Source organism: Lycorma delicatula, chromosome 7 (assembly GCF_047948215.1).
Source record: "Lycorma delicatula isolate Av1 chromosome 7, ASM4794821v1, whole genome shotgun sequence".
Taxonomy (NCBI): domain Eukaryota; kingdom Metazoa; phylum Arthropoda; class Insecta; order Hemiptera; family Fulgoridae; genus Lycorma; species Lycorma delicatula.
The window spans coordinates 29,232,919-29,257,147 of record NC_134461.1 but is presented as its reverse complement, the minus strand read 5'-3'; the positions used below and the strand labels follow the sequence as shown (position 1 = coordinate 29,257,147).

The 24,229-nt window shown below is 30.3% G+C and overlaps 1 long non-coding RNA gene across 1 annotated transcript in view; it reads left to right on the top strand.

The window, feature by feature from the left end:
* Positions 1-2,443: 2,443 nt before the first annotated feature.
* The window catches only part of LOC142328233 (uncharacterized), a 69,589-nt gene continuing 47,803 nt past the window's right edge, over positions 2,444-24,229 (top strand). Inside the window, exon 1 of the long non-coding RNA XR_012757232.1 lies at positions 2,444-2,567. This is a non-coding gene — a long non-coding RNA (uncharacterized LOC142328233). The remainder of the gene's footprint in view (positions 2,568-24,229) is intronic.

Genomic DNA, 24,229 nt, shown 5'->3' with positions numbered 1-24,229 from the left:
CATACATACATATATCATTCTTTGAAGTAATGCCTTACGGTGGCTCCGTAAGGCTAAACAGAAAAAAGAGAGTTCATCTAGGATAAAAAAAACAATATATATATATATATATATATGTAAGTGCGTACGTACGTGTCGCACTGCTTTTCATCTTACATCACAGGGTTGATAAAACCGATTTTTTTTTCAAAAATTAGTTTAAAGATTTCTATAAATGGGGCGTTATAACAATTTTTTTCAAAATTCATTTACGGGGTTGGAAATATCGCGAAAAAAACAATTTCGATTTTCTTCAAAAAAACTTTAGAAAATATTTTTGCAAATTTGTTACTTAAATTGTATATATATATATATATATATATATATATATATATATATATATATATATATATATATATATATATAATAAATCTTAAATGAAATCCATTATAATTATAAATATAATCTAACCAAACTTCACTACGATCGCTTCGCTCGCTAACCTTGACGAACGGCTGAAGGTTAGCGAGCGAGCGTAGGCTAAGATTGGTTCGATTATATTTATGCTTTTAGATTTATTTATTATTAGCATATCCCCGTCACGGTTTCGCCCGCGCTATATGGTTACATATGATTAATTGTATGTCGACCAATACTATGTCGTTTTGGGCAAATATCAACTAATTCGGACCATAAATAGAATTTTCGAAATATTTCGACCCCAGCGCAACCTAGAGGGTCCAAACCAATTCAGAAACCTTCCCTGGCATGCGTCCAACCATTCCCCAAAGTTTCATTCCTTTCGAATGAACGGTTTAGGAAGGCATAAGAGACATACAGACAGACAAACATTCATATACAAACATTTATATATATATATATAAATGTATACATATTTATTTAGTTATTTATTATATAAATTTTATATTTATTTATACTGGTGGTCGTATAACCCATAAGACTTAGTTTTTTTTTTTAATTAAACCATTTTTAGTGTATTAATTCATGTTAAAAACAAATTCTAATAACTACAAATAGGCTTAAACATATTTGTTACAATAACTTCATTTACAATAACTTTGATAGATAACTTTACGTCTAATTTTTTAAATCTTTTTTCTTTCACCAAATCTTAAAAGAGTCTCTTATTTTGAACTACTACGTTTTTTACATCATCTATATTTCGTTATTTTTTATTTGGATAATAATTGATGGAAGGAGTTAAAGATAAAAAAATAATTTTAAAAAGAAAATGAGTTACATTTAATAACATTAAAAAAAAATAAATTAATGTTTGCAAGAGGAAATTCTTAATGAAAGATCTTCAATAAATTGCATCTCATTTAAATTTTATGCAAATGTTTAATTACGAAATATTCATGCACTTTAAACATTAAAAGAAAATATTATTAGAAATAAACGTCATAAAATATGAATACTGTTATTTTAATTAATTAAAAATTAAAAAAAAAAACAAATTATCGTAAAATATTTTTAAAAAATTGAAAAAGTAATTCAAATCATTTTCCCTACTTCTTTTTCTCTGATATATATTTAAATTAAATATGTTACACCTTTTTTTTTGTACTGTTTATTCCATCTTTACTTAAAACGAATAATTTTTTAAGTATTAAAGGTTGTACTAACTTCAGGTATTTTGGGTTTTTTTTTGAAGAATTAATGAACATCATCTGAAATGACTGCTCTTTTATAACAAAAAAAATAAAATTTTTTTAAAGTTTTTTTTCTATGATAATTAACTATATAAATTCCTTATCTTGCGTGTAGAAATATTTCTCATCTGTTTATCGTTGAATGCGATAAAGAGAATTCAATGTTGTGTCAACATTTCAAAGCAATCGGTGAACTACAGAGATTTAAGATTTTTGAACGAATATTTACATTTATAAATATATATACATTTTGTTTTATATTTGCGGTTTTTTTTCCTTGTTTAGCCTCCGGGAATTACCATTCAGGTATTACTTCAGAGGATGATATGTATGGGTGTATATTTACGTTTATTTTAATTCTATGTGAATTAACAAAATGCTGTAAAAATGGCTGTGAATTTAATTTTAAATGTATTTAAAAAAAACTTTTGTAAGTTTATATGTTTTATTTTCTAGGCTAATTGTATTTTCTGATTTCTTTATATATATATATTATTCCGGGCGATAATAACGCGAAAGCGTTTTTTGCCCTCCAAAAAAAAAAAAAAATCAACATTTAGTTAGTTGAAAGTAATCTGCCGTTCAACGACTAAGTAAGCAAATGTACTCGTAATAAGACTGTGAATTGGATAGGGGAACAAGCAAGTCGAGTACAGTATTAGTTCGGGTATTTCCGCGTCTTTTCGTCGACATTCGTCCGTCGTCTCACTCATGCACTGTTACAAGAACTAACGTGTTTATTCAAGTAGCTGTTCGTCTTCAGTTGTTATCTGTTCAGTTGTGTTTAATTACTTTTTTTTAGTGTATTACTGAATTATTTTTCTATAATTAGTAATTGTTTGTATATTTATATATATTTAATCGTAATTCTTGTTTGAAATTTACGTTCGACTGCTATAAATATATGTTATGAAGGTAAAATTAATTTATATGACATGCTAACAACCGCTAGACAAACAATTTGTTTCATGTAATTTAAAAAAGCCGATAATTAATTTTAATTAACCGATTAAGTTATGTAATTCATTTTTAGTTCAATTATTTTAAGCACCATTTGTATCTTTATGATAAAATATTTTCTTATATTTTAAAACATTAACCAAAGTTATGATTTTTTTGTTCATATTTTTACGTAAAAATATTTATTTGTAATTTTATGATAGATAGTTATACAAATAAATACAAAAAATAAAAAATAAAAATGGATATCACATTCAATTCACAATAATACGATATTGGTTAAAAAATTAATTAATAAAATTTCTAACAATGATTTCCTATTTTTTTTTAGGTAGTTTCATAACAAAGCTACCTATTGTAATGGGTACCATGATTCACTTCTGGAAAATTTCGACATATCTTCGCGTTTCAAATCCCCCAGACTCGAAAACTACCATCAGTTCAAAAGTATATATACATATATTAGACACATTAACTGCCGTAATTCTGCGCCATTTTTTTTTCAAATTGATACATAAAATATAACGAACCAAAATCTCGGTCGAGTTCGTTAATGGTCAAAATCAGACCAAGGGGAGCTTTTTAAAAAAAAAACAAAATATCGCTATAACTTTCTTATTATGTAAAATATCGAATTCGTTTAAATACCTATTCTATGGATAATGCCCTAAAACTTATCTAAATAAAGTTTTTTTGATATCACCAACCATTGACCCACGTAGTGGAAAAAATGGGGTTTCAAAGACAAAAAAAATCATACCTCCCATTAATAGGCACAGTATCGAATCGGTTTAAAAGTGGGCGTTAGTCTTCTAAATAATACCTAAAACTTTTATCTGAAAAAATGTTTGATATGACCAACCCTTATGGCAAGGGATGACCAAAATATTGGTGGCTTGTCGTATGCTAAACATGTGAAATTTTTTTAACATGCAACCATTGTCGTAATGAGTATTTTTGAAGTTTTTCTAACTTTAAGGTGGAAATCGTTTTTATCCCCTACTTAGCACCGGTAATACCTCCGCCTTTCCGGTGTGCCAAAAACGATTTTTTTATTTTATTGTCTAAATAAAGAAAAATGTAATCCTATACCTTTTTTACTTTCCCGTCTAGATAGTTCTATAACTGTACAAGGAAAAGTATTTTAATCGGTTCAATTTGCGAATCTTGACGGTTTGACACCTAAGGAACCAAAAAATAAAAAAAACAAAAACCACGTGGAAATTATTCAGATGTTAATGTTCTATTAGCGTATAAGTGTTCGGTGTTGGTCTCTAAATCACCTTATATTTCCCAAACTAATGGACCGATTTTGACCAAAGTTCAACTATTTCTATATGTGGGGCATTGATGCCATTAAATTATCAACTTAAAAGATCAAGGGGGTGAGGGTGTAGAGCAAGGTCACCCTCAATTTGGTCTCTAAATCACCTTATATTTCCCAAACTACTGGACCGATTTTGATCAAACTTAGTAAAATTAATTATATATGTGGGGCATTGATGCCATTAAATTTTCAAATTAAAATATCAGTAAGAATGTAGAGCAAGGTCACCCTCAATATCTTTAGATTTTCCCTAATTAAGATCATATTTTTCTTGGGAAAATTTGTTATACAGCATATTATAGCTGTTCAAATTGAATAAAATAAGTTAATAATTATTCATTTAACCTACCGGGTAAAATCAACAGCGTCTCGTCCTTTCACCCGGAGGTTCTGGGTTCGAATCCCGGTCAGGCATGGCATTTTTCACACACGCTACAAAACATTCATCTCATCCTCTGCGGAATAAATTGTTTGAATGCGGACCCGGAGGTAAAAAAAAAAAAAACCTACCGGGTTGGTCTAGTGGTTAAATCGGAAATCAGTTGGTTTCAAATTCGAGAAATCTAAGGTTCAAATCCTATTAAAGGCAGTTACTTTTATACGGATTTGAATACTAGATCATGAATACCGGTGTTTTTTTTGTTTTTCTTTTAACCTCCAGGTCCACTGTTAGGCATGCTTCAGAGGATGAGATGAACGATTTGTAGCGTGTGTGAAAATGCCATGGGTGATCGGGATTCGAACCCGGGACCTTCGGATAAAAGGCCGAGACACTACCATTCGAGCTACGGAGGCCGGCTCTCTTTGGTGGTTTTTTCCCCTACCTTCCGGAAACAAACCACGAATTAAGCATGAACACGGTTCCGGGAGGTACTTTTGCCCGAATAATGCCCTTTGTCGGTTTTGATGTTATTAAAAGTCGACATGTTTAAAATTTTATTTCTTTTTTGTTGACATTATTTACATCAATCTTCTTATAATTAAATTCTCTACAATTTATGTTTAAAAAATGTATGATTTATTGCCAATTTAACAACGTTATTGTACGTCAAACGTAAAATAATGTGTTTTTGACCCTATTTTTGGCGTTTTACATGGAATATCTTAGAAAGTAAGAGAGATACAGTTCTGGAACCCATTTTTTTCGATTTTTTTCAAAAACCACAAGAAACAATTGAATTTTCCCCTTAATTGACCTTCACAGAATTTCAGAACGCCTTAATTTATTCGGAGGAACTGAAACTCGGGCGAAATCTTTCACCCTGTATAACTCGCTAACGAAGCGTTTTCGGGCCTATGTTTATATGAACTTTTTTCTTATTTTTAGCCTTTAGAATGAGTTGTCAAAGTATTACCCTATCCTCCTGAATCATTCTGTATATGAAAATTAAAAAAAAATATTTAAACGAAAGGAGCAGAGCAAAAGAATAAAGAAAACTTATATTTTAATTTTGAGGTGGGGATGGTTGATTTTTAAAATTTTTTTGGATTATATATATATTAAGTATTGTAGGTAAGATTTTTTTTTAATAAAGTTTTTTCTAAAATGTCTCTATCTCTCTCTCTCTCTCTCTGAGTGTGTGTCTCTCTGTCCCTGTCTCTCTCTCTCTTTCTGTCTCTTTCTCTCTTTCTGTCTCTTTCTATCTCTCTCTCTCTCTCTCTCTCTCTCACTCTCAATCACACTCTCTCTCTCACTCAATCACACTCTCTCTCTCTCTCTCTCTCAAACAAATAAAATCGGGATTGGTTGTTTCGCCGTATCTCCCCAACCATTGAACGAATTTAAAAAAAAGAAAAATTAATACGATCCATGCCCATTTATAGAAATATTTGGGTAAAATTACAGGTTAATAGATTAAATCATTGCTGAGATATAAGGTGAAAAAGATTGCGACACACATACATACGTAAGTTTTTTGGTCTAGACCACAGTAGAACGCTAAAACATAAATATTTTTTAAAATATTAAAAATAATTATAAAATTTAAAATCACGATTTCCAAAAAAAAATAAATTGAACTAAAAAAAAAGGTATGAAAAAAGAGGTGAAAAATTGTTATGTGGTATTTAATAAATAAAATAATAAGTGACCGATCAACTTTCAGTTTTAATCCGTTTAAATACCTCTGAATAGTAATTATCTCTTTTAAAATGAAATGTCATGTATTAAGAAGAGCTCTTTAAATTTTAAATAACTTCATTTAAACGTTTTCTTATCGATATAAGACAGGTGAGGACATTTAATCTTTAAATACCTGCTATTTCTACAACGTCATAATCCATTTAAAAATTAAATCTCTTTCAAAGTTGATTGGTCACATTATTTTATTTAATTAAAGAGAGAATAACGATGTTTATTCTTCTATTTCCATACCTTGTATTTTTTTTTTTTTTTACTTCAATTTATTTCAGTTTTTATTTTATTTTTTAATATTATTATTATTATTTATTTTATAAATTTTTTTTTCGGCAGTCATGTTTTTTTTAATTTTTATAACTATTTTTATTAATTATACGTTATGCAAATATGTTAGTTAAGTTTAATGTACATGAATATTTTTAGAAAAGTTTTTCTTAAATTTGTTTCCTACCTCAAAAACACACACACACACACACACACACATATATATATATATATATATATATATATATATATATATATATATATATATATATATATAATATGTATCGTATTTTTCTTCATCGCCTAAATAACTATTAATGAAAATAAAAGTAGCTTAATTAAAGGTTTTAAAAATTAAGTAGCGTAAAAATTAAAGTAAAATTCAAAATGAAAAGCAATATTTTTCATTACTTTCATAAAAGTTATATTCTTAAAATATTTTCAAAGAAATTATTTCCCTCGTTAAACATTTCTTTTTCAAATTATTATTTTTTTTTTTTGCTTTTTTGGCATCACTTCTTTGTTAACAAAGTTTTACTAAATTATCCCCACATCGTAAGGAAGCCCCTAAAGAAAAAAAAAAATTCTATATAAATTTCAAATATGCTTAAATCTTATATTTTAGTAATCTTCATTATCAATAAAAATGTCCACTTGTTATGTGAGCCCCAAATTTTAAAAATTCAGTAAAATACCTTTTTTTTATTTTTTTTTATATTAACCATTATAAATTTTTTTTTTTGAGTATTTATTTTATTAAAAGAAGAAAAATTTTTGAACAACTTAAAATTATTTTTTAAGGCTATTTTTTCTTTACACCCTTGTTTTATCTTTAAGTATAAGGAAGTATTGTAAATCCAAAAAATTTCGGTTTTCAGATTCCAGCGGAAATATCCATTTTGACTATCTCTGATTTTACCATTTTGACTAGTTTCGGCGTGACATCTGTACGTATGTATCTCGCATAACTCAAAAACGATTAGTTGTAGATTGTTGAAATATTGGATTTAGAACTGTTGTAACATCTAGTTGTGCACTTTCCCTTTAAATTGCAATCGACTGGACCAAAAATGCTCAAAAAAAGTCCAAATCCCAAAAAATTGATTTTTGGATTCTTTCTTCACTGCTGTAATAACCTCTGATTGAGGGCTTTTCAACGATATATCGTAAGTGGAAATTATTTTTATTGTTTCTAGAGTTATATCGAAATAAAATTTTAATTAATGAAATATTTGTATCTTACAAGGGGAAGGCACATCGGTTCGATTGCGACTTAATTTCCTTTTTTTTTAACTTTTTTTTTTAAATTTAAATATATTTATTTATAAGTAATTATTAATATCTGATTGTAAAAAAAAAATTACAATAAATAATAATTCAATAATAAAAAAAATATCAGACATTATTAATAAAATATAATTTTATGTACTTTTTCATTAAGAAAAAAATGTGTATATGTAATTTAATAGGCATACAAAGAAGTCATGAGGTGTCCAAATCAATTTTTTACGCTTTTTTTAATTTTTTTACGATTTCAATATCCTACTTTTTTACCGGCGTAGCCGGGAAATTCATGAAAAAATACTTTGCCATTTTTTTTCTTATATTTCTGTAATAAAACTAGCCATTTAAATTTTGTTGAAATCTATTTCATTTTAAATTATTTAGATAAACTAAGAAAAAATAAACTATGGTAACAGAAGTAGTTTATATGTGTGTAAGCGCGCACGCGCGATTATTTATTTATCTTTCTACCTTACTTTTAAAAAAAAAAAAACATAATAATAATAATATACTTTGTATTGTAACAATTTTCTTTTCCCCAGATTACATTAACTTAATAAATGTTAGATTACGTTATGTTTTCAACTGAAAATTTCATGTTTTCATGTTGTAATATTGGTAAAACTGTTATACTACGACCACTCGCTACTTGTTGATTTGTCCGCAAGGATATCGTTATAAGAATACTGGTTTGCGTGAGAAATTTACATTCACGACTCATTTTCTTTTTCTATTTAATCATATGTTATTTACATACACACACGCGCGCGCATCTCTCTCTCTCTCTCTCTCTCTCTCTCTCTCTCTGTCTCTGTCTGTCTGTCTGTGACTCTTTCTCTCTCTCTCTCTCTCTCTGTGTGTGTGTGTGTGTGTGTCTGGGCGCGCGCGCGTGTGTGTAAAAATGTTATAAATTTTACTCTTTTCATTTTATCGGTGCAGTTATGTCATTTATTTATTTACGCTAAACTGAATACATAATTAAATTCAGACGAAAAATATTTTATTTTGCACAGAGTCCGGCATAAATAACTCCCCAATTTGAAATGTGAATAAAACAGACATTATAACAAAATTAAAAAAAAGGTAAAAATAGATTCTGACAGAACCATGTTTGCCATTTATTTTCATACATCATTTATTAATTTTTAAAAATTATGTGGTTCATATGTCGACTTTCACAATCTATTTATACAGGTATTTAACATCTCCCTGAAATTTCGCATAATATTTTTTTGTCATTTCCAATGGTATTACAGTGATTTGTTGATGGAGAGCAGAAGTTGGCTTCTGTTTAAAGATTTAAATCCTCAGAGTAAAAATCACATGCTGCAATATCGGGTCACCGTAAAGGCCATGGGATATTTCCTCGTTGTGAAACAAGATGTCCGGGAAATATTTTTCTGAGAAAAGCGGCCCCCTCTTGATGAAGCCATAAATTTTCGGCCTAATTTCCGAGTTCATTAAGTTTTCGTAGGAAAAGAAGTCGCGTAATAATTTCACATAATTTTCGGAAGTTACTGTAACCGATTGAATTTATTTCTTAAAAAAAGGTATGGGTCAGTTATTCCAAGTTCAGCAACCGTGGCCCGGCCTTTCATCCTGAGGTCCCGGGTTCGAATCCCGGTCAGGCATGGCATTTTCACATATGCTACAAATCATTCATTTCATCCTCTGAAACATGCCTAACGGTAGACCCAGGGGTTAAAAAAACAGTTCAAAAACAAACTGTAACACGGTCAGAATAAGAGGATGAAGTTCAGCGTGAAGTTGTATAAGATTATTTGCTGCCCAGTATCGAAAGTTTTGATTGTTAACACAACCCGATAAATGTAAATGGACTTCGTCACTTGACAGCACAATTGAGTTCACCGGAACGTTTTTCAGAATAGCCTAGCAAGAAGCAATACGGCTAATTCAGTCATATTCATTTACCTTCTGCACCATCATTTTGTAAGGTTGAAACTATAAGTCGGTGTGTAAAATTCTCCTGATAGGCTGATTAGAGATTTGTAACGCAGCAGCATGTTTAAGAGTTCAGCGATGTGGAAATTATGTAACTGCTTGTCTCACTGCTTCAATATTTCCGGGTATTCGAACGCTTTAGTGGCCTACTTAGTGGTGTCTTCTTCAAAGCTGAACCAGTAGCTTTAAAACATTTAGTTTTTCTGTTTTCTTTTTTACAGCATTTTTTTAAATTAGCATCTCACGAATTAAATCAATTAAACCCGTATCGGATGAAAATAACGAATGACGACATCGCAACCATACGATTAAAAAAATGACTGCCAAAGTTATAACTATAAGAAAAGTTGAAATTTAATTAGTAAAACAACGATTTATAAGAAAACATATTAGGAATTTAATATTGTATATTTTTATTTAATCCATATAAAATTTATATAACGATATTAGTAATATAGAGAATAAAAATTGAAGGATGTCTCCGCTTTTGAATTAAGATCCAATATATTTTATTTATACTGTTATTCCAATATCTGACTCTCTGTGATAACATGACGTTTTATAAAAACATTAATACTTTTATTTATGAATTATGACATAAATAGACTTTAATATATTTTTTATTTAAAAATAAAAAACCAAAACCACGAGTTTAAATCCCCTAGTAGGAATATATATAAAGTATTACAAATATATTTAATTGAACCAATCGGTCTTCCATCAACCGTCATTTATATTAACATTGAGTAATTTGACATCCCAGCTAATCAATTTCCTCTCCTACCTTTTTGCCTACATCCCTACTCTATCTCTTTCATTTCCTTCCAACCCCTCCTTTTATTTCTTTTCTTCCTTTTGACATCCAATCAATGTCTACTGATTGTTAAATATCCTGACTAGTTTTCTATATTTAATTAAAACGTTAAAAGAAATTTAGAATTACACTTCTATAAATTATGATATTCTGCTGCTAGGATGTAATTTTCTATTTGATTAATATAAAGAGTGTTTTAAAAATACAAAAGTATAGCGTAAAAACTCGATGATTCATCCAGAAATCTAGAACGCCGGTAGAATAAATAAATCGATTGTTCTGATCGATACGTAATAATACACTATATAGATTACGCCATTATAAGAACATACTGGATGATTCAAAAAGGATTTCTCAAATTTAAAAGCATATAAAAATTTAGTTAGATAACTTCCAGATTCGGTTGAGGTCTCATTTCATACAAAAACATATCAAGTTTCACCCAAAATTCATATTGGTTCAACATGACTTCCATTTGATGCATCATTCATCTCACCTGAATTTGATTTCATTCCAGACTGTAACCGTCAAGTCGGAAGTTACCTCTCCAGTTCCGGGTTAATTCGAACTGTTAGCTCAGCAAGGTACATAAACCCTATCTTTAATGAAACCCAACAAGAAAAAAGTTTAACGGGGTCAAATCTGGGAAGCTTGGTAACTATACAATTGGACCTTCACGAACAATCCAGTCGAGTATCAAGAAATTCTCGGACTTCTAAGCGGTAATGAGGTGGTGTCTCGTCTTGTTGATAGTAGTAGCGTCCATTTTGGTCATCATCGTCTAACTGAGGAATTAGAAAGTTCTGAAACATGTCCAGATTAACTATATAATTTACGGTTGCCTCCTGGTAGAAAAACGGGCCATCTTTTTTTGCTTACGGCACAAAAAACATTAACCTTAGGACTATCCCAAATGTGTTGCAAAGTTTCGTAGGGTTTTTGCTACCCCATATACGGAAGTTATGGGTGGTAAACCTTGCCATTGATGTAAAATGTAGATTTATCAGTAAAAATTACATTGTCTAAAAATGTATCGTCTACAATTCTAACCATCATTACCACACTAAACTGCAGCCGTGCAATTTTGTCGTCGTCTTTAATGTGTTGAATCACAGGTAGTTTGTATTGCTTCAAGTACTAATCATTTACGTAATATAAGCTAAAGAATCTTTTCTGCAATGCCAGTCTCACGCGACGTGATGCGAAGATTTCTGTTAAGTTGTTCCACAGCAGCTTCACGGACGCGTGGGCATCCTAGCGATTTTTATGTTCAACAATACACCTAGTCTCGACAAAGGTTTGGTGCGAAGAGTAAATTGGTATGCCTACTAGGAGGCTCCCTACCGTACTCCTTACGAAAATTACGTTAATCTGCAAATCGTGAACACAGAGAACACGTTCGGAACCAGTAAATGTATCGATTTTTAACAACGCTGGTAATGATAACGCTGGTGGCCGAATCGGTAGTAATCAACTACGTGAGTCAAAACTTGACGTTAAGTTTTACGTTTTCGGTTAAAAGACCCCTAAATGCATTTAATAGTAATATGGATCGCTGTCTTAAAAGACCTAAGTTTCTGGGCCAGACCGTTTCAAGGCAATCTTTGACCAAATACTCATCCATCCAACCTTTTTCATTAATTAAGTACTATTATTAATAATATTAATTATAATAATTGAATTAGTTATTTAAATACAAACTGGTAAGTTCTCCATCACAATTACAAAAAACAAAATAAACTATGAAACAACTCGAAAGTCCGTTCGAATCCAAATGTAAGTCAAGCTTAAAAACAGGTCGACCTCATTTATAAGTCGACTACCCCCTCAGTTTATGAGAGAAAATGTAGGAAAAAACCTTCGACTTATATTCGGATAAATACGGTAATGTAAAAACAAAATTTTAAGGTTCCGACCTCCATGGTAGCGTCTCGGCCTTTTATCCGGAGATCCCGGGTTCGAATCCCGGTCAGACATAGCATTTTCCCACGCTACAAATCATTCATCTTATCCTCTGAAGCAATACCTAACAGTGATCCCGGAAGGGAAAAAAATTAAGGTAAACAAGGCGGTAATGAATTAAAATTTAATCCAAGTTCTATTTGTGTTTTTCCAATAAACTAATTATTTTTATTAAAAAAAGGCAGGTCCAAAAATGGACCCGCCAAATGCCCCTACCAGCTGTGACAGTGGTACCTTCTAGTATTTGTTGTCTCAGGATCCTGACCTCTTATGTGGAGGTCCTCTTCCTGACCGCTACGTGCCGACAGGGTGTTGGCCTCTCCCAGCGACACAGTATCCCTCACTGTCCGGAAAAGATACGCGTACCGTCCCGCCGCCTTCACCACGATTGTCGCGGTTGGGGGCCCTACCGGGATCCGACTCCTCCTAACAGCCGACGAAGTAAGGTCTATATTAACTTAGATTTGTCAAAGACTACTAAAAATAAAGTTGTGGGACCTATTTTTTTTCAATGGTCCAGATCAATTCTCATATATAACTACTAAAGTTTCCTCTTAATTTGGGTCCCAAGAATTACAATCTGGTTTAATTTTACCGAAGGCGCAGATATCAGGGCGAAATCTTTCGCCAGCCGACACTCGTTAACAAAGCGTTTTCGAGCCTAAGTTTATATTAACTTTTCTTTATATTTGCCAGTAAAATATGTCTTCAATGTTTGTTACATTCTTTTTGAATCACTCTTTATATTTACGAAAGTACATACCGGATTTTATTCAAATATTTTTATCGGTCTAGTAATTAGTAATATTGAAAAAATTAGAGTAATTAAAAGGAAAAATGGATTAGAAATTTGTAGAATCTAGTATTAAAAGAAAAAAAAATTTAAATAAAGAGGGTTAATAACAGATGAGAAAGTGAAAAGGTTTTAAAACGACGTAGAAATGAGTTTATTGTTGGAATATAACACAAAGAAGAACTTGAAATTGAGGGATATATCTTGAGGCGACCAAAAGATTAGTTAATATGGTACTAAAAGGGAAGTGAACAGAGTAAATAAGTGAATAAACTGAAAGGAAATAAATGAAGCATTTAACTAAGGATATATATGTATATATATATATATATATATATATATATATAATTCCGCTATTCGAATTTAAAGAATTTATTCACAGGTAGATATATAGAATCGAAAAGCAGAATACAGTCCATAGACAAAAGATATTAGCATGAATAGTAAGTAGTCTTAACACTTTTAACCACAAATCTTGTATTAACAACAATAGGTAGACAAGTAAAAATATAATCAGACTAATAGTAACAATAATAATAACAGACAATTAAAATATATCTCACAATAATATTTACAATAATGACAATAATGGCAACAGTAAGCAATATTTATATTAAATGTCAATGAAAAAAAAATAATCATCAGTATTTATTCACAGGTAGATAAATAGAATCTAAAAGTAGAATTCAGTCCCACGGACAAAAGATATTAGCATGACCGTTAACCATATTAGCATAACACTTTTAACCACTAGTTTTGTATTAACAACAATATATAAGATAAGTATAAAGTTCTTTCAATAAAAATATCTTCGCTATTCACAAATAAAACTACCCTAACAGCTAATGAATGAAATTCAGTACATTATCTCTTTAACAGTAACACACAGAACCATTTCTTGTTTTCGTATACTGCGATTACTTGTGACGTCACCTTAGTTGCATGGAACCTACACTCGAAATTCTCTCCTTCATTGAACTCCTCGCAGACTGACATCGCAGATTATCCTCGCGGAACTGATTTTTAACTGGTCTTCCCCGGAGTATTTATACTTCTATCTTCTTTACCTGTCGGACCGGAAACCAATTGAGAGAGAAAACAATCGACCGAACCCTTTCGTTCCAATGCATTCCTTAACCTGATCGGATAACTCTTCTTACGGAAGAATTAGGTTTAGGTGTGTCAGTAGGCATTACAAAAGACGATTGTTAAACAGACCTTTTTACTTGTAGGGTTCCTTTTAGCCCCTTTCTGGATTCCTCCCATTATTATATTTTCTACTTCTTAATCGGTAGGAATCAGTTACTCAGGTCCATTATACCGGTCTTGTTACAATATATATTTTTTTATAGGGGGAAATAAAATTTTAAAAAATAATAAAATTATATATATATATATACTAGCTGTACCCGCCACGCTTCGCTGTGGCACATTGTTGCATAGATGAGAAATGAGAAACAAAACAAAGCATACGTTTCATAGAAGTTTAATTTTGCAATACTTGTGGATATACAATATTTTTTTTGTTTTTCCACTGTCTGCGTAGATATAAAGGCTATCTGGCTTGCCGACTCGGGAACACGCACATACAGTTGTCCATGTGAGAAGCAATCCGCATCTAAATCTAAACCACACAATTCTAAAGATTGACCTTGAGCTTTATTGATTGTAATTGGAAATGCCAATCGAAGAGTGAGGACATCTTGACCTTTGAAAGGCCCCGTTAAAATCGTTGCTTCCACTACGTTATTCATCAATTTCTTAACTGCAAGTCGCGTTCCGTTGCAGAGTTTTGGCTGATTAATATTCCGCAACAGGATAATTGTCATTTTTTGATCGAACCGTTGGTAGAATCAATATAATGAGGAATGTTTTCCAAGTTCCTCCTGGCGCATCCAAGAAGAAGGTCCCCCCAACTCCGTCATTTATCATTTGCATTATGCGATCACAAATGCCTTTCTGTTCACGCGTTAATTTGGGAATGTTTGATTGGATATATGACTGAAGATCACCAATGTTGTAACTCTCTGTTCACGGCGTAAATCCAAATCAAATGAAGCAATCGCAGCTCGGGTGGGTGCTGGCATTCCCAATTGACTAAGAACTTTATTTGCAATAGCTAAGCACTTGTCTTCAATATTTATCAATGCTTCGTTGTAAATTCCATGGTCATATTGGTGTTTTCTAGGCGTACTCTATGCAAAATATCCTCAGCCATATGCGATCGATATCTTTCCCATAACTCTGTGGGAGATGAAGGGAAGCAAGCGGTCAATATAATTGCGAATAATGCGCGAATTTGGATTGATTGTTGGTCGTTTTCTAATAAATTCAGAGCTTGGTGAAAGGCGCAGCTCAATCACGACACGATCACACAAAAGTACCTCGATTCAGATTGTATAATAATCTGAATCAGATGCAAATGGATACGTTTTTTTTTGTGTTTTTTTTTTTTAATAAACAATGTAATTGGGAGCAGGTATTGTACTTCTGACTGCGGTTGTCGTTAGCTAGTATGGCGAGTGTTCCCCCCGCTTCCGGCAGATGGCGCGATCACTGGTACACAACTGACCGTTAAAAAAACTGTTTTCTCGCGGTCGCGGGCATGTGAGTGATGCGAAAAATAGATAAAAACAATCTTTGATGAGGGTTATATATCGTGCTAAAATTTGAGCTCAATCGGTGCAGAACATTTTGAGTTTTTGAAGCCGTACACAAACGAACTTAACATTTTTATATAATATAGATTTATATATAGGGTAAGATTAAGATTTCAGCATAATTAAGTTTTCTCGAAATGTATCATCCCTTCAATAAAAACTAGAATACGAAAAAGAAAATTTTCAACATTTCTACATTTTAGGTCTGAGTCTATTGTTTTAAAAACGTTTTAAATATTTCACGTTAGCATTATTTATATATGACGTATAAACTTTCAAAAAAAATATTTGAACCAAATAATGATTGAATAAAAAATATATAATTCAATTTTAACACAGGGGTTTGATTTTTGAAAAAAAATTTTGGATTTTTATACAATATTCATTATAGGTAAGAAATTTTCTTTATTAAAGTTTTGTCTAAAATATCTCTGAAAAAAATCTCTTTTTTATCGTTAAAAATTTTTTTTTTAATTTAAATTTCAATTTTATCATTTTTTTGGTGTAAAATTGCTAATAGCAATTTTAATCAAAAACCACATAATAAATCACGACAATAAAAAAACAATATAGCCACCATGTCGGTTTAGGCTACTTTTTGTAATAACTCTGTTGTTTGTCGTCAGATTTTTACGACTAAGGTGTCGTTTTGTTCACAAAAAAAAAAAATGGTTCATAATTTTTATAATATAACACAATTTGATAAATTTAATAATTCCTAAAATATTCAAGATTGAAGAATTGAAATGACCGTCATTTTGAAATTTGTCCACGAAGAATATCGTTATTTTTTTCCCTATTAAAAAAACGTTAGTTTAAAATTAAGTACAAAATTATATCGCGTTATCTCCAACCGTTCTTGAAAAATATTGGTTTTTTTTTATATTTTAAAAAATTATAAATTTATAATTAAATTTATAAATTTAATTTAAATTTATAAATTGATAAATTTATAGAATTATAAATATAAACTTTTTTCCTAGTGAAATAAAAATTAACAATTATTTCATTTTTTAGAAATTGTTATTTTTTTAACGAATAATTGTTCTCATATCTTACTGTTTCACATCCCCAGACCCCAAACCCAGCGTCAGATTAAAAGTTTACATATATATAAATATATATTTCATATTATTGTGGACATGATAACTGCCATAATTTTGCGCCAATCACTTTCAAATTGTTTTTTTTATTTTTTTTTATTTTTTTTATTATTTTTTTTAAATAACTCGTCGCAAAATCTCGGTCGAGTTCGAAACGGCCAAATCGGACATTGGGGGTGAAAATGGGGCGGGCATTTTCGAAAAAATAAATAAAATTCGCTATAACTTTCTTATTAAGTGAAATATCGAGTTCGTTTAAAGTACCTACTATTCTTTGGATAAGGGCCTAAAACGTATTTAAGTAAAGTTTTTTGATTTCACAAACCATTGGCCAAGGGGGTGGAAAAATTGGGTGTTGAGGACAAAAAAACCTTACCTCCCTTAATAGGCACAGTATTGAATCGGTTTAAAGTGGCCGTTAGTCCTCCAAACATTACAACTTTTGTCTGTACCAATTTTTGATATGACCAACCCTTACGGCAAGGGATGACCAAAATGTTGGTGGAATTGTAAGAAGATGGGGCTTGTCGTATACTAAATATGTGAAATATTCTTTCACATGCAACCATTGTCGTATTGAGTAAATTTAAAGTTTTTCTTAACTTTAAGGTGGAAATCTTTTTTATCCTCTACTTAGCACCGGTGAAATTTACCTCCGCCTTCCGGCAAGCAGAAAGGGATTTTTTATTTCGTTTAATACCTAATTAAAATCTGCCATATTTTGATATGTTTTGTTTTAAATAAAGTTTGAAATTCTTACGTTTGTGTTTAGATTCTGTGAATTTTATTTTTGACATTTAAATGAAAATCAAATTTTCTACAATTTTTTTTTAATTTGATCTGTTTATTGTTCATTTAACAGAGTTATTTTAGACCAAAGAAAATAGTTTGTTTTTAGATTCCAATTTTTTTAAATTTCTCCCGATTTCTTGAAAATTAAATTAATATAATTCTAGGCTTTTTTTCTATTTTTTCAGATCTCATATACAGTTTTTTTTTGTATTTTCTTGATCTCCTGGACCACTGTTAGGTATTTCTGCAGAGGATAAGATGAATGACAAATGTAGCGTGTGAAAATGCTATGCCTGATCGGGATTCAAACCATGGACCACCGGATAAAAAAGACTGAGACTCTACCACTCGCACCCCATATACTGTTGTCCCACAAAGCAGTATGCGCTTTTGATTTAGTACCGTTCGCTTATTTCCCTACTGATTCTGCTGAAATTTTAGAGACCTTTTAACGAAGGTTCTGAAAATCTTCTGTAAAAATTTCAATCTTCTAAGATTTATAGAAACAAAATGGTGGTTTTCAAATAAAAACATAAATTTCAGTTAAATCACTTTTTTATTCGTTACAAAATTGCTGGTAAAAATGATTAAAAACAGGAGATAATTATAAGTAGATTAATTAAAAACAGTTAGATAATTAGTCACGATTAGGAATAAATTATTAACTTGTTTTATTGAATTTGAACAGCTGTTTAACAACACATTCATTTTTACCAGCAATTTTGTAATGAATAAAAATGTAGTTTTATCTGAAATTGGTTTTTTTTTAAATCCGCCATTTTATTTCTATAAATCCTAAAAGATTGAAATTTTTACAGAACATTTTTAGAACCTTCGTTAAAAGGTCTATAAAATTTTAATAGAATCTGTGAGAAAATTGGCGAATAATACTAGATAAAAAGCGTTCGCATCTTAGTGGAACACTCTCTATAACCTCTTCATTTTTGTACCATGAATTATAGTATATTTTTCCAACTTCGAAGAAATCAGGGCGAAATCTTTCGCTAGCCGACACTTTCTAACGAAGCATTTCCTAATATATCTATTATTATATTATATAAATGTTTTCCTTTATTTTTATAACATGACCTCAAAATTTTGAAACATTCTTTGTGAATCATTCTGTACAACTAAAAATGAATATTTAGACAGAATGTTTTTTTTTACCCTGTAGTTACAATAGATAAAGAAAAAAACATCAAGCTATTTTGTAGTTGGCATTCAATATTGAATATATACAAATCAGCTTTTTGTGATTAAAAATTACCATTTATTTTTTTAACACATTTCATGCCATTCTACCATTTATCATATTATTTGATTATTTTTTTCCTTCTTTTTTTAATTTTATTAACCACTCTTAATCACATAAAATTTTCCTAGTTTTTCCTGTCGTAAACATCTCTGTTTCACAACACATAACCATTTATTAACTTCTATTTTTACTTAATCCCCACGAATACCACTTGATAATTCTTTTTAATCTACCTTTCATCTTCTGTTCTTATTGTATGGTTGGCCTATTTAAACCTTTTTATATAAATATATATTTTTTTTTTACCATAACTTTTCCGAATAAAATCATTTATTCTCTTTCTTGCCTTTCCCAGGAACACTCGTACTTTATTTTATCATCATAATTTTCCTATTTATTGTCATTTCTTTTAAATATTTTATTTGTTTAATTCCAACGAATTTTATATCATTTTCCTACAAGGAAGTATTGTAACCGCGAAAAATTTTCCTTTTTTGAAATTTCAACCGAATTATCCATTTTCAACATTTTTATTATTTTCGGCGTGATGTCTGTACGTACTAACGTGTGTACGTATCTCGCATAACTCAAAAACGATTTGGATATTGAAATTTTGGATTTAGGAATGTTGTAACGTTAATTGAACACCTCCTAGTTTGTTCCAAACAATTACCTTCTCCTAGTTGTGGACCCTCTCTTTTGATTGCAATCGACTGAATCAAAATTGTCCAAAAAAGATCGAAATCCTTAACATTTCAATTTTAGACTTTTTCTTAACTGCAATAATAAGCCCGCATTGAAATCTTTTCAACGATATATCATAAGTAGTACTTATTTTCATTGGTTCCAGAGTTATAGCCAAATAAAATGTTAATTAATCAAATATTTGGATCTAACAAAGGGAAGGTACATCGGTTCGAATCCGACTTCATCTCCTTTTTTTATTAATTTAAATATATTGAGATTTATTAATTATATACCTCTGATTCTTAAATCAGCAGAAGCGAACTTAGGCGGAACAAAGAGAACCGGTAGAAAACCTTGGATTTCAGACGATATATTGCAGCTGATGGATGAACGTAGAAAATATAAGAATGTTAGTGATGAAGAAAGTAAAAGAAATGTAGTAGAAATTACAAAGATGGACCGCTGAATGTGAAAATAGGAGGAGAAAAGATTATGGAGGTAGAAGAATTTTGTTATTTGGGAAGTAGAATTACTAAAGATGGATGAAGCAGGAGCGATATAAAATGCCGAATAGCACAGGCGAAACGAGCCTTCAGTCAGAAATATAATTTGTTTACATCAAAAATTAATTTAAATGTCAGGAAAAGATTTTTGAAAGTATATATTTGGAGCGTCACTTTATATGGAAGTGTAACTTGGACGATCGAAATATCTGAGAAGAAAAGATTAGAAGCTCTTGAAATGCGGTGCTATAGGAGAATGTTAAAAATCAGACGGGTGGATAAAGTGACAAATGAAGAGGTGTTGAGGAAAATCGATGAAGAAAGAAGCATTTGGAAAAAATATAGCTAAAAGAAGGGACAGACTTATAGGCCACATATTAAGGCATCCTGGAATAGTCGCTTTAATATTGGAGGGACAGGTAGAAGGAAAAAATTGTGTAGGCAGGCCACGTTTGGAATATGTAAAACAATTTGTTAGGGATGTAAGATGTAGGGAGTATACCGAAATGAAACGAATAGCACTAGATAGAAAATCTTGAAGAGCAGCATCAAACCAGTCAAATGACTGACTGAAGACGAAAAAAAAATTTATATTTGTAATTTGCATTAAAATTACAAATATAACAGTTCGGATAGACAAATACATATATTTCAAATTTGGATAGAGAAATCACATTAAAATTCGGTAAGCGTCTTGGTAATAAAGTTTAAAATTATCAAAAAAAACCTCTGATTGTAAAAATAATAAACCTCTGACAGTAAATAATAATAATAAGAAAATAAAGAAATTATAAACAAAATAAAATTTTACGTACTTTTCATTTTAAAAAAATGTGTATTTGTAATTTAATAAGCGTACAAGAAAATCATGTAATGTCCACATCAGATTCTTTATTATTATAATAGCAATTTAGGAAATGTGACCATTTTCGAAATAGTACCCAATCTTTTTCCTTATTTTATCGTCCTCAAACTTTGTTATTTTTGTTCCTTGCATTAGCATTAATATAAAAATAACATCGTCTATGATGTTTCCTTTAAATAATTTTTTGTTCAATTTTTCTTTTTTCATTTTCTTTTTTAATATTTAATAATAGCATATGAGTCTATTTGTTTGCGTTATGCTTACAGGTTTCTTGTAATATAATTTAACAATATAACACGAACATGTATAAAATGATAAAATTAAATTGTTATATAAAAAAGAGCAGTTAAAAAAAAGTTCATTAAAATTCATGACATCCATACAATTTACAGTTAAACATAAATTTCAACAATGAAATAAAAACCATATACAATAAAACTAAGATAGATACAAAGTCGTATATGTTTGTAATAAGTAATAAAAATGTTCATAAAATAATGTACAATGACATTTTTTAATATCATTTCTTTGTATACATATAACAGAAAAATTAATAAACTGAATTCTTTATTTAAAAAAAAATTTATTACAAAAGATTATTTTTTAATAATGAAGCCGGTGTAAAATTAGAAGAGAAATACGAACCGATTAAATATGAAGAAATAATTTTTCAGTTATTTATATGCTAGTTGATTTTTTACATTTCAGCGATGCCCTAACATTTCCGCGACCGCCCAAGCGGTCTTTGAACTTAAAAATTTGATATTCTAATTTGTAGTCCCGATTAGGCATAACCTTTATATACAGCCAAAGAGAAAACTTTATAAGAATATAATAAATAAATATAAAGCTTTCTGTCGTTCAAATCGGTTATAAACATTCAAACATTTATTCCTTGTTCCGAGAGAATAGATTGTACACCACCGGGCTGATGTAGTGGTTAGCTCGTAATCGCAAATCAGCTGATTTCGATGTGTAGAGTTCTAAGGTTCAAATCCTAGTAAAGGCAATTATTTTTATACGGATTTGAATACTAGATCGTGGACACCAGTGTTCTTTGTTGGTTGGATTTCAATTAACTTCATTTCTCAGGAGTGGTCAACCTGAAACTGACCAAGATTGCACTAAATTCACATTCTTACATATCATTCTCATTCATCCTCTGAAGTAATACGTTTTGGTAATTAAAAGTTTTCAAGATTACGAGTAAAGAAATTGATTATGAGTAAAATGTTATGAATAAAGTCTGTAGAAACTAAATACTACAAAGGTAAGAATTTCGAAGTTTATTAAAATCAAAACATTTCAAACTGTGGTAGATATTAAAGTGGTACTAAACAAAACAAAATTTTCAATATTAAAAAAAATATTCCAGAAAAATAAACAAAAAAGATTTAAAATCGGTATTTATATATTATAACGCCGCCAGTTGGTTAATCAGTTTCTTGTTAGATGGCGCCCGTTAAATACTATCGCTATAGCTAGTAATAAACTTGATATCTGAATACCTTTTTTTTTCTGTTTAGTCTCCGGGAATTATCGTTTAGGTATTAACTTCAGAGGATTAATGAGAATGATATGTATGAGTGTAAATGAAGTGCAGTCTTGTACTGTCTGAGTTCGACCGTTCCTGAGATATGTGGTTAATTGAAACCCAACCACCAAAGAACACGATATCCACGATCTAGTATTCAAATCCGTATAAAAGTAACTTCCTTTACAACGAGTTGAACGCTGAAACTGTCGACTTCAAAATCAGCTGATTTGGGAAGACGCGTTCACCACTATACCAAGCCGGTGGGTTGAGGAAGAGGAACACTCTCCTTCTTTCTTTTCTTTTTTAGCCTCGGGGAATTACCGTACAGGTAATACTACATAGGATGATATGTATGAATGTAAATGTACAGTCTCGGTTCGACCATTCCTGAAATGTGTGGTTAATTGAAACTCGATTAATCAAATTCACCGGATTTATAAAAGAATTTAATCAAATTTTCAGCATTTTATGAATTGAAAGAGCCAGTTAATATATACATAATATATTAACTGCATGGATGAACTATTACGATACAAATAAATGGTTAGATGGTTTGCCCTTTGTCCAATGTTTTTATAAAAAAATTTTTATTCAGCTTTCACCATCAGTACATTCAAAATACGGTTAATTTGATTAATCGGTTCCATTTTTGGAGAATAACATATATATTTTCTATATTTAACGTTAATTACACGAGATTACTGAACTTAAGTTGTTTGGCTTAAATTCAAACTTCCTGTTTACTTCCTTATACGAAGTAAAGGAAGTATTGCGATCGCGAAAAATTTCGGTTTTCAGATTTCATTTTGATCATTCCTGAATCCATTTTGACTAGTTTCGGTGTGATATCTGTATGTATCTCGCATAACTCGAAAACGATTACCCGTAGGATGTTAAAACTTTGGATTTAGAACTGTTATAATATCTAGTTGTGCATCTCCCCGTTGATTGCATTCGACTGAACCAAAAGTCTCCATAAAAGCCCAAAATCCAAAAACTTTGGATTTTTTATTTTTTCTTAACTGCAGTAATAAGCCCTCATTGAGAGATTTTTAACGACATATCATAAGTTGTACTTATTTTCATTGGTTCCAGAGTTATAACCAGATAAAATCTTAATTAATGAAATATTTGGATCGTACAAGGAGAAGACACATCGGTTCGAATCAGACTTCATCTCTTTTTTTTTTACTTTTTTTCTTAATTTAAATATATTGATTTATTAATAATTATTAACCTGTAATTGTAAAAAAAATGTACGATAAATAATAATTCAATAATAACAATTTTTAAAAAAATGAAAACATATCATAAGTTATTAGTGAAATAAAATTTTATGTACTTTTCATTTAAAAAAATGTGTTTATGTAATCTAATACGCGTACAAGTCAGTCGTGTCCACATTATTTTTTTTTTCGACGGTTTCTTGTAATCTTGGAGATTGGTTTTTTGTGATTTTTTTTAATTTCTAGTTATCGTTTCGTTAACTACCAGAGCTGATCTGTGTTTGTCGAAATATACCGAGGAAGGTCCGAATAAAGGAAATATTTTGAATGTGACGTATTTTGAATGTGACGATATTCACCGGAGAATATTGGCGTTCTCTAATTTTAGTCTCTCCCGGTAACATATTATACAGATTCAGGAGGATAGGGCAATACTTTCACAA